Raw genomic sequence first — 11433 nt, 5'->3', positions numbered from 1 at the left:
GCCATGAAAGGTGAACACTTTAACTCAGTATCTCAGACTCAGGGGCTGGAGAGATAGCACAGCGATAGGGCATTTGCCTTGCATGCAGCAGACCCTGGATGGACGGTGGCTCGAATCCTGGCATCCCAAATGGTTCCCCAAGCCTGCCAGGAGTAACTTCTGAGCGCAGAGCCAGGAGTAACCCCTGAGTGCTGCTGGGTGTGACCCCAAAACAAAACAAGTATCTCAGACTCTGTTTTCTGATGTTTATGTCTTTTTCACCCTTGCCTCCTATTGCTATTGTAATGATTGAGCTTTGTATATGTGCTTGCATATTTGTAGTTGCTGTGTCATTTTGGTTTCATACGTACTTGGGTATAGTGCTCCAGATATCGTACAGAATGTTGTACCAGTGGTTTCAAGCCTGTAAGGCATATTTCTGATTTGGTTTTAATCTGTTATTTTACTACTTTATTTTATGTATGTGTATGAGTGTGTTTGGACACACCTGGTAGTTCTTGCATGTAGTTCTGGGAATCACACTGGGGCTGCTTGAATGCTCTGCATGTTCTCAGCTGTTGAGCTATATTTCTGGTCCCCTTAATCTTTATTTTTTTTTGGTTTTTGGTTTTTGGGTCTCACCAGGCAGCACTCAGGGGTTACTCCTGGCTCTATGCTCAGAAATCGCTCCTGGCAGGCACGGGGGACCATATGGGATGTTGGGATTCGAACCACCATCCTTACCTCCAGGCTATCTCTCTGGCCCCTTGTTTTAATCTTAATATTTTGTGAAGAGACATACTTGACGATGCTCAGAAATCACTTCTTGAAGTGCTCAGGGAACCATATGTGGTTCCAAGGATTGAACTCAGGTTGGACACATGCAAGGCAAACACCCTACTTTTTTTTTCATATATGTACTTATTTTTGGGTTGTGTCTGGTGGTGCTCAGAGCTTACTCCTGGCAATACTCAGGGAACCATATGGGATGCTGGGTATAGACTGTATCATCTACTGGAGGTGGCCAATACAAACACACACACACACACACACATACACATATGTATAGACTGTATCATCTACTGGAGGTGGCCAATACACACACACACACACACACACACACACACGCAAGGCAAACACTCTACTTTTTTTTTCATATATGTACTTATTTTTGGGTTGTGTCTGGTGGTGCTCAGAGCTTACTCCTGGCAATACTCAGGGAACCATATGGGATGCTGGGTATAGACTGCATCATCTACTGGAGGTGGCCAATACACACACACACACACACACACACACACGTACACACATACACACACAATGCCATACATGAGGAACCAAGACCCATCTATTTGAACTGTAAAATACAATTTAACTTTTCGTTTTGTTTTTGTTTTGGGGCCACACCTGGTGGTACTCGGGTTTCTCCTGGCTCTATACTCAGAAATTATTTCTGGCAAGCTTGAGGGACCATATGGGATGCCAGGGATTGAACCGGGTCAGCCTCATGCAAGGCCAATGCCTTACCCACTATGCTACAGCTCCAGCCCGATTAACTTTTAATTAAAAAAATTTTTTTTGAGCTACACCCAACTGTGTTCAGGGATCACTTCTGGTGGTGCTACAAGAAGTATGTGGAGCTTTAATCTGGGGCCTGCATGTAAGGCAAAGGCTCTCTACCTTCCTGCTAGCTCTCCAGCCCTTTTTTGTTTTTGTTTAATTTGCCACACCTGGCTCTGCACTCAAGAATTATTCCTGATGGTTACTGGGGATTGAACCCAGGTTGGCTGTGTGTAAGGCAAATGCCCTACGCACTGTACTATATCTCCATCCCTGGAGTTTTTCTTTTTAATGTCAGGGACTTCTGGGCTTGTAGGGAAATATTGGTTATATATATACACTATGATTCAACTTATATACCATATATTTTATCTGGACTGCATGAATGTTTTTTTTTTGTTTTTGTTTTTTGGTGCTCAGGGGTTATGCCTGGCTCTGCATTCAGAAACTGCTCTTGGCAGTCATAAGGGGATCATATGAGATGCTGGGATTCAAACCATCGTCCAGATTTGAATCGGCTATATGCAAAAGGCAAACGCCCTACCCCTGTGCTATCTCTCCAGCCCTATGCATGAATCTTTTTTTTTGGGGGGGTCCACACCTAGCAGTGCTCAGGGTTTACTCTTGGCTTTACACTCAGAAATCGCTCTTGGCAGGCTAGGGGAACCACCTGGGATGCTGGGATTCAAACCACTGTACTTCTGCATGCAAGGCAAATGCTCTACCTCCATGCTATTTCTCTGGCCCCGCTATGCATGAATCTTTTGTCTGAAAAGTTATTTGTGTAATTTCCAGTTCTTGAAAACTGTCAGGAGTTCAAGCAATAGTCGTGTCATTTGAATGAAAGAGTTGTATCAGATCCCATAACTTAATTTTTCCCTCAGATCAAATTTGGACAGAACAGTAATATCAAGTCAAGGAACGACCCAAATAAATTTTTACTCCAAAAAAAATAGTCTTGGGTCTGGAGTGGTGGCACAAGCAGTAAGGCATCTACCTTGCCTGCACTAGCCTAGGACAGACCACTCTTTGATCTCCCGGTGTCCCCTATGGTTCCCCAAGCCAGGAGCAATTTCTGAGCTCATAGCCAGGAGTAACCCTGGAGTGTCATCGGGTGTGGCCCCCCCCCAAAAAAAAATTCCAGAAACAAAGGGAAATTTAAAACAATGTTTTAACAAAACCATTGAATTATTGGGGTAGGTGATTTTATTTTCTTTAGAATTAAAACACCTTATTATATTTAGGCTTTTTGGGCCACACCCAGTGGTGCTCAGGGATGACTGGCTTTGTGCTCTGGGATTACTCTTGGTGGGACTTGGAGAACCGTATGGGATGATGGAGATCAAATTAGCCATATGCAAGGCAAGCACCTTACCTGCTCTACTATCTCTCTGGCTCCCAAACAACACCCTTAATTTTTCTAGCTCTAGAAGAACTTAATCTATAGAGATCACACTTGACTTAACTGTCTTTCACAAATAAATAAGATGCTAGAGTGGTTTCTAGTTGAGCATGGGTATACTCATAATTAGTAGTAATTAATACATACATACATATATGTATGTATGTATACACACATATGTTTTTGGGTCACACCAACGACACTTGAGTTACTCCTGGCTTTGTACTCAGATCACTCCTGGCAGGCTCAGGGACCATATGGGATGCTGTGAATTGAACCAGGGTCTGTCCTGGGTTGGCCGCATTGCAGGGCCATCATTCCGGCCCAGTAATTAATGTTTATAAAGCTAACATTTGTCTGACTCCTGAGAGATTGGTATTATGTTAAATACTTCAAGTAATCTCATTTACTTCTCACTAAATGTAACTCTGGGAGGTGGTTATTGTTAATCTACATGTAAAGAATGAAAACCTAATAATCAGAGAATTCTGGGCTTCAGAGTTGGTGTTGGTTCTGGTCTTAGTTTAAACCCATTATTTGTCCTCTCAGTTGAAAAGTAGAAATATAGGGGCCAAAGTGATAGTATAGCAGGTAGAATGCTTGCCTTGCATGTGGTGCATGTGGCTGATTTGTGTTCAAACCCCAATATCCCATATAATCCCCTGAGCACTGTCACCTGAGTACAGAGCCTGAGCACTGGTGTGACTCCACTACCAAAACCAACCAAATCAAACAATAACAAAATATAAATATAGTATCCTCTTATTTATAGACAGCTAGAACCTGATACTCCCAGAGGTTTTGGGCCTGTGCTAACCGAAACCTATCCATAGTATATAATTGAGGTTTCTGAGAATTGTTGATTATCTTACAACCCATTCTGTTCATGTGCCACTTTCTAATAATTTTCATCTTAGTCTGCTGCTCCTCAGCACTAGACACATGGCACTTTTTCTTTTTTTTTTTTTTTTGGCACAGCTACCTGTTTTCACTGCCTTCCTCTACTGTGGACCTACAGGCCTGCTTTGTCATTGCCTTTCTCTCCTCCTGTAGTAGGCTCATGGAGACACTCTCCTAATCCAACTGCAGAGGGGCTATGGCTTCATGGCTACTTTTTTTGTGGTCATTGAATCTTCAAAGTTATCAGTATATTGTTTTTGGACAGGCTTTGTGTTCCAACCATGGTTTGGTACTCAGAAATTTTGGGAGTTACTTCTTTTCTTGTACCTTTAGTATTTATGTATGTAAATGGGATAACAGGGTTTGGTTTAAGGATTAATGGGATAACAGGGTTTGGTGTAAGATGTATTAATACAATACTTGATACAGAAAGATTCAATTTATAATTGGAGTCTTTGCTTTTATGTTGGTTTGGGATTGGAAAGAAAAGATTGGAAAGATAACAGGGTTTGGTGTAAGATGTATCAATACAATACTTGATACAGAAGGATTCAACTTATAATTGGAGTCTCTGCTTTTATGTTGGTTTGGGATTGGAAAGAATATTTATCTGGTCTATCTTTCTCGTTATGGCTACTGCTTTTTACCTTCTAGAAACTTTCTCCACAGATTATTTCTCTGTTCTCTCCTTCCTCTTCCTCTCATTGTGGAATGTGGTCACCGACATATCTAACTATGGTGCATGCACATTTTTGTAATTTGGGGTGTCAGGGCACATCTGGTGTTGCTTAGGGATTTCTTCTTGCTCTGTACTCAGTATTTACTTGGGCAGTTCTGAGGGATCATATGGGAGAGTGATCTCCCAGTGATCACTCCAATCACTCCTGGAGTGATCTCTAGGTTGGCCATGTGCAAAGCAGGTACCTGATACACTGCACTATTGCTCCAGCCTCTGTACACATTTTTAGTTGTAGTGTTTGTCAGGGCTCACACTTCTTTTGGTGGTGCTTACACAAACTTAGCTACAGTATGGAATAGTTTGTGGTGCCAGGTACCACAAACAGTAGAGCTGCCAGACTCAAACAGCATGGTGCCAGGTTCATGCTTGATGAGTGGATGCGACACTGGAAATTCGAATTCATAATCATACACTTGTAAGCAGTTTCTAAACCACGGCTATTACTTTGGTCTTCTTTGAAACTTTTTAAAGTATACTCTGAGACTCCTGAGATTAGAATCAGTAGTTTTAAAAATTTAAACACTGGGGCCAGAGAGATAGCACAGTGGTAGGGCGTTTGCCTTGCATGCAGCCAATTTAGGACAGATAGCAGTTCAAATCCTGGCATCCCATATGGTTCCCCAAGACTGCCAGGAGCAATTTCTGAGCAAAGAGCCAGGAGTAACTCCTGACCACCACTAGGTGTGACCCAAACCCCCCCCCCCACCAAAATTAAACACTGCTCCAGAATGCCCACTAAATTGCCGATTCACAATCACCTGTACCCAGCATCTTTGTTTATTTCTTTGTTTTTGGGCCATACATGATGATTCTCAAGAAGTACTGCTGGCAATACTCGAGGACCATATGGGATGCTGGGGTTTGAACCCGAGTTGGCTGCATGCAAGGCAAAATGCCCTACCTGCTGTACTATGTCTCCAGCTCCCACCCCAGATCTTTATTTACACTAAAGTTGGAGAACCACAAAAAAAGTTGGGGATGGGGAAAATGCTGGAGATAAAACTTAATGGGCTAAGTGCAGAATGGCTAGAACTCAGTTCCATCCTGGTACCATAATGTCCCCCAAGAAATGCCAGGAGGGATCCCCAGTACTGATCCAGAAGTAACCTGCTAGCTGTAGATCACTGCTGTCTGTACCCAAGGAACAAAACAAAAAACCCCACAATCCCCCCATTCCCAAATACTTTGTATTTGAATATTAAAATCGGGCTGCCTATACTTTTTGGGCCAAATTTTGGGCTAGTCAATACAATTTTAGGGTCTATGAAAACATGGGAAAAGGACTTTCTGTGAGTGTTGGAAGTTTGTCCCCAGGTTCTTGGGAGATGATCTGGACTTGGATGATTATTTCTAAAAACTCCCATCTTTTTCTGCCAGAGATCTCTTCCAGAGGTTTGGTCTGGGACCTGGAGTGAATATAGCTAGCTTTCGGTTTAGAACACAGATAGAGGTTTTTCTTTTCTGGTTCTGTCTCTGATCTACTTATCAGTGGTCCTTCCAGGGACCATACCAGACCATGCTTCCAATAATTATTAAGTATTTGTAGGGGGCTGAAGCAATAGCACAGCAGGAAGGGAGTTAGTTGCCTTGCATGTGGCCAACCCAGGTTCAATTCTTGGCATCCTATATGATCCCCCAAGTATTGTCAGGAGTAATTTCTGAGCAAGGCTGGGTGTGGCCTCAAAACCAGAAATTTTTTTTTGTATATTCAGGGACATGTCAGAGTCTGGCATCTCTTAGTGAGTTACACTGGATATTAGAGCCAGGATTCATCTGGGTTCATTCTGGTTTGCCCTTCCAAGTAACCCCAACTTAGACTTTCACAGAAATATGAAGATTTTTCTATGAAAATATATCTATGAAATAGATATAAAAATGTATGATTTTTTATGTGTAGATACAGTTTATTCATGTGTATGGATTTTATCCTCTTTAGTACTTCTAGATCTATCCTTTTGGCATATGGGAATCCCAGCTTGAGGAGCTCTGGGCAAGAAGGATCCATCTGTCTGGTCAAACCATCTCCAGGATATTTCTGTGGTGCTTTTTTCTTTGTTTTGGTTTGTTTTGGGCCACACCCAGTGATACTCAGGGATTACTCCTAGCTATGCACTCAGAAATCGCTCCTGGCTCGGGGAACCATATGAACACTAGGGGTCAAACCCAGGTTCATCCTCGGAAGCCGTTCAAGGCAAGCGCCCTACCGCTGTGCTGTCACTTCAACCCCAATGTAATTTTTTTTTTTTTTTGTGATCTCACTCTTCATCCCACAGTCTCTAGCTGTAGTATAGGATCTTGACTCCAATATAGCTGCCCATTACCTAAGATTCCTGAATGATTCGGGAACCCTTACTGACAGACTTGTACTTTGATCTAAAAGGTGAGGACTCTAATGAAATGGAACTTCTAAAGGGAAGTAGCACCAGCCATCTGTACAGAGATTGGCTGCATTATGATTACCCTAGGTCAGTATTTTTTGGGTATAGAATGTTAACAGTAAATGAACTGTAGACTAGTATAGCTTGAAGCAACTTGCATTGCTAAACTAAGGCAGATTTCACTGAAGCCCAAGTTAGTACACTTGAAAATTATATATTTCTTTTTTTTATAATTATCTTTATTTAAATACCATGAGAAAATGATATATTTCTTTCTTTCTTTTTTTTGTTTTACTTCCAGTGGTGCTCAGGGGTTACTCCTGGCTCTGCACTCAGGAATCACTTTTGGTAAGCTTAGAGGACCATATGGGATGCTGGGTATTGAACATGGGTTGGTTGCATGTAAAGCAAGTACCCTGTTGACTGTATTATCTCTCTTTATTTATTTTTTTTTTTTTTTGCTTTTTGGGCCATACCCGGTGATGCTCAGGGGTTACTTCTGGCTATGTGCTCAGAAATTGCTCTTGGCTTGGGGACTATCTGGGATGCTTGGGGATTGAACCATGGTCCGGCCTAGGTTAGCGTGTACAAGGCAAACTCCCTACCACTTGTGCCACCGCTCTGAGCCTGCCATTTTTTTCATTTAAATAGTGGCAACATCATAATGTGCAGGAATGGGACCACCAGTGTTACATCCAACAGATGTCAATAGGGCTAGTGGTACTTGCAATGAATTCAGGTATCATACATGCTAGGCATGGTCTCTGCCACTTAAATCATCTCCTTTGCCTGAGAATTCTAGAACATTAAAGTGAATTTAGGGCCAGGGATGTGCTCAGAGTTAGTGCATGTGCCTTGGGTTCGCTCTTTAGCCCCATACCTTTCCAAAAATTTCTTGATTTAGAACATGTAAAGTTCAAGTAAAGAGCCAAGTGAACTTGAGAAAAATTATTTTTTGGGGTGTTTTGGGCCCACCTACCTGTGCTTAGGCTATTCCTATGTTCAGGAGAACCATATATTGTGCCAGGAGGATTTGAACTGAATGTAATGCAGCACCTTAACCCTTGTACTATCTCTCTAGCCCTATAATGAACTTTCAATTTTACCTACTTATTTTTGGTTTCGGGTCACACCTGGCTGTGCTCAGGGTTTTCTTCCTGCTCTGTACTCAGGTTACTCCTTGTCAGGCTCAGGGGAACCATATGTGGTACCAGGGATTGAACCTGTGTTTGCTGTGTGCATGGCAAGATTCCTACCTGCTGTATTATCACTCCCCTGCAATGAACTTTTAAAAAAACATCGCAGGGGCCGGCAAGGTGGTGCTAGAGGTAAGGTGTCTGCCTTGTAAGCGCTAGCCAAGGAAGGACTGCATTTCGATTCCCCGGCCTCCCATATGGTCCCCCCCCCGAAAGCCAGGGGCAATTTCTGAGCGCTTAGCCAGGAGTAACCCCTGAGCATCAATGGGTGTGGCCCAAAAAACCAAAAACCAAAACAAAACAAAACAAAAAAACATCGCAAAAGCATTAAATTTAATTAATCTTTATAATGTATTATATAACATGCAAATATTAACATGTTAACACCGGGTGCGTGCCACCAGTGTCTCAGACCTGAATGATTCAACATAAATTGCAACATATGAAATTCAAAATGTGAATCTGGAAAAAAATGGTAAGAATCTGCAATGATACAAAGGTGTGTGTGAGGGAGATGGGCATTAGATCAGTGGCAAAATTATCTGCCTTGTAAGTTTGAGGCCGTTGAGCCCTGATTTTCATCCCCAGCATTGTTCCACATACATACCACCCAGTGACTCTACTATTTGGGATATCTGGTACCACAATGATACAATCTCTAGAGACCTACAGGTGTATGTAACACCTGGTGAACACCACCTCCAAAGTGATTGATGATTTATAGTCATTGCAGTGGGAAAGGGAAGTGGAGGGGGGTGAGAGGGTAAAGGACCATATTTTATTTTCTATTGATATATTTTGGTCTTTGGGCCATACCTAACAATGCGTAGGGCTTACTCTTGGTTCTGTACTCAGGAATCACTCTCTGCTGGTACTTGGGGAACCATATGGAACACCAGGTATTAACTGGGTCAGCCTCATGCAAAACAAGTACCCTACCTACTGCCTTATTGCTCTACCTCTAGAACTTTTTTTTTTCTATTTTATTTGTTTTTTGGGCCACAGTCAGAGGTGCTCAGGGGTTACTCCTGGCTCAAGCTTAGAAGTTACTCCTGGGAAGCTTGGGGGGCCAGATCAGCTGTGTACAAGGCAAATGCTCTACCTGCTATGCTATTGCTCTGGCTCCAACTAGGACCAATTTTTTTTTTTTTTAAAAAGGAGATGGGGCCAGAGAAATAGTACAGTGCCTGTTGACTGACTTGGGTTTGATCCCTACTATCCCTAAGATGGTACTCAAACACCAGGAGACTAGGAGTGATCTTTGAATGTAGAGCCAGGAACATCATATGTCCCCAAAACAAAGGCTAAAAAGAATGAAGTGACCACCACTGTATATGTGATATGTGAAATGTAATGAAGGATAATTTGGAAGAGTGAGGTGAACACTTCTCCATTCTTTGTTCAACCAGGCTACTGAGTGACTTAAAGAACCCTTATTATAAGTGTGAATAATAACTTGGAAGAGACCAATAAAGAGATATTGAGGTATACAAACCACATGCAATCTTTCCAAGTGATGTCCCTCTCTTTGTTTTGTTTGTTTTTGGGCTACACTCAGTGGCACTCAGTAGTTACTCCTGGTTCTGCACTCAGGAATTACTCTTGGTGGGCTTGGGGGACCATATGGGATGCTTGGTAATAGAAACTGGGTCAGTTGCATGTAACACAAGTGCCTTGCCCGCTGTACTATATCTCCATTCTCCCATTGTTTAAACACAAAATTTAGTATTGTATTGCATTGGATGGAGTCTCCTCAATGTTGCAAAAGCTGACCAATAGCATATATATCCCAGTTGTGATGACTAATTGTTTTATTTTCCAGGTTCTTTGCCTCTGTGTGCCATGGAATTTGACAGACACATGTTCCCAGACAAAGCTCTAATGGGTGCTTATGCTTGAGCACAAAGAAGACAGTATGGAAGACAAGCTGAGCCTACTCAGAGTTTTTTAAATTAAATTAAATTTTAGGGTTTAATCCCCTGGCTCTGCACTTGGGTCATTCCTGATGATCTTAGGAGATAATATGGGAAACCAAGGACCCAACCTGGGTCAGCTGTACTATTTCTCTGGCCCAAGCTCCAATATTTTGTTCTGTTTTTGTTTTGGTCTACACCCAGTAATGCTCAGAAGTTACTCCTGGCTCTACATTCAGGAATATTTCTGGTGGTCCTTCGGTGACATTATAGGTTGCTGAGGACTGAACCTATATCAACTGTATGCAAGGGAAGCACCCTACTTGCTGTACTGTCATTCAAGACCCATGATCAAGATTTTTAAACACTGTCCATTCAGGTGTTTGGAGTGGACAGTGTTTCAAACACTGGAATTCTAGAACATCCAAGAACATTCATCCAGCCTATCAACTTCCTTGTCTGTTGCCAGGAAACACTCAACTCCAGGAAATGAGACCAGGTTCTGCTCGTCTATATAAGTCTAATGAGGGTTTGCTGTGCAGGATTCCAAAGATTATTGCATAGAAGTATGGGTGGCCTATGTTTAGTGGAGATAGGACCCCACTAAGATGCTAGATTTTCCAACACGACTGCCAGCCCTGGGCTGGAATTCCCTTCTGCCTTGAGGAAGATGGGATAAGTGTGAAAAAGAGTTTGGCTTTGTGTTACCATATCATAGTAAAACAGTTTAACCACCTTTGGTTAAACTTTGGTTAAACCTTTGAGGAATTTACAGGTTGTGTCCCCAATTCCACCTGATGTCTTTAATCTATTAAAAAAAATATCAGAGCACTTTCTTTGTTAGGGAAATTCCTCTTATTCTGCTGATCATAGCAAGGCAAGGAAGCAATTTTATGAAAAGAAAGCAGTAGAATATGGAAAGTGACTTTAACTTTAGCTAAGGAAAATTTATATTGAAGTGGAATAGATGTAATCAGTCAGTCAAAGTTGAGGGGAACTTGAAACTAGGCAAGAGAATGCCTGCTAGAAGAACCTGGACAATAGAAGGGTTATAATGCAACACTTCTAACAGGGCTCAGGGGACCATGCAAGTGAGCATTTTACCCACTCTGGTCCAAGTCTCCCTTTTTTTTTTCTCAACCAATAGCTGCTATTTAATTTTCTTTTACTTATTTATTTATTTATTTATTTATTGCTATTTAACGTTCTAAAGTGCATGACAAACACTTTGAATCCATATGTTGACATGTAAGGCAGTGGGTTATTTATTTATTTTTGGCCCACACCCAGTGGTACTCAGGTGTTACTCCTGGCTCTATGCTCAGAAATTACTCCTGAAGGGTCAGAGACCATATGGGATGCTGGA

This window comes from Suncus etruscus, chromosome 1 (assembly GCF_024139225.1).
Source record: "Suncus etruscus isolate mSunEtr1 chromosome 1, mSunEtr1.pri.cur, whole genome shotgun sequence".
NCBI lineage: Eukaryota > Metazoa > Chordata > Mammalia > Eulipotyphla > Soricidae > Suncus > Suncus etruscus.
This window is presented reverse-complemented; position numbering follows the sequence as displayed.